Genomic DNA, 1,419 nt, shown 5'->3' with positions numbered 1-1,419 from the left:
TACAAGTGAATGTCATCCACGTAAATGTGACAGGAGATATCTGAAAAGGACTGAACAATGCCAGCAAGTGGAATAATATACAAGGAATACATAAGTGGACCCAAAACTGAGCCTTGTGGCACCCCACAAGTTAAGGGGGCATAGTCAGAGGAAAACCTGTCCGTCTTAATGCAGGATGTCCTTTGAGATAAATATGAGGTCAGCCAGTCCAAAGCTAAGTCAGAGATACCAGTCAGGACCTTCAGCCTGTTTAACAGGATTGCATCAAAGGCTGCATTGAGATCTAATAAAACCATCACAGACCATTTTCCCTCATCAGCCATTAACAGATCACATTATGGAGTTTTACTAAAGCAGTTTCAATGAATGAAAATATTACATTCATAGTTTATTGTTGCAGAAAAAAAATCTGCAACTACACTTTAGTTGATCATTTTGGCCAATGTTACAAATAGATTGGATATCTATGATCTATATTTTATCTATAAGTTTATTTCTTGTCTAATTATTTTAGTTACTCTAGTTTAATTATGTTTAGTTAGCAGGACTGATAGATTCATTTCCTTGTCGCTCCATATACCCCCCCCCCTCTTATCTCACGCTCTCAGTCTCTTTCATTCTCTCTGTTTGCCTTCTACTCTCTCCCTTCACACCTGCAACCTGTTAGCTAATCAGCCCAGGTCTATTGTCCCAGCATTCACTCTCCCAGTATTTGATCTCACCTTTTTCATACTTTCCTCACTCCTTCTGTTTCTTCCCTGGTTTCGCCGCATCCTCCTTGTGTCTCCTGATTGACTTTTTGTTCTGGATTATTTTTGTTTGACTCTGGCTTCCTGTGTTTTTATAAGTTTGTTTTCTCAGCATTCTATATTAAATCTTCAAAATCACCTGCTTCCTTTACCTCTCTGCATTTGGGTCCACTTTAAAAAACATGCAACATGACAACTATATTGGGGGAGACAGTTTTTACTGAACTGTGGGCTTAATAAAAATAATTTTTTCTATAGTGTTAAAATTGACCCATATTTATTGATTTGATGTAATATTCTTGTCTTAGTTTGCCATCCGCCAATAAAATACAAAAGAAGAATATTCAAATCTTAAATGTCGTTTTGTTAACTGTAAGCGGGAAATCAACAGACAAGCTAGAAAGCAACAGTGCTGTAGGTGGCGGTAATGCACCTTTAAGGAGGGTTACAAACCGCCAATGAGCATAATAAGTAAAAGGAAAAAGAAGACCATGACAATAAATTTCTACAACGAAGAGTTTGCCATAAAAAAATGATCGTCTAACATAACGGTTCTCAACGTGGGCGGTACCGCCCCCCGGGGGGGTCGAGGGGCGTTCAGAGGACGGCAGGGGGCGCTGGCGGAAATTTTTACAAAAGGGGGGCGCTGGGATTCCTTTGGGGGGCGTCT

The sequence above is a fragment of the Poecilia formosa genome, unplaced genomic scaffold (genome assembly GCF_000485575.1).
Source record: "Poecilia formosa unplaced genomic scaffold, Poecilia_formosa-5.1.2 Scaffold663, whole genome shotgun sequence".
Lineage (NCBI taxonomy): Eukaryota > Metazoa > Chordata > Actinopteri > Cyprinodontiformes > Poeciliidae > Poecilia > Poecilia formosa.
This window is presented reverse-complemented; position numbering follows the sequence as displayed.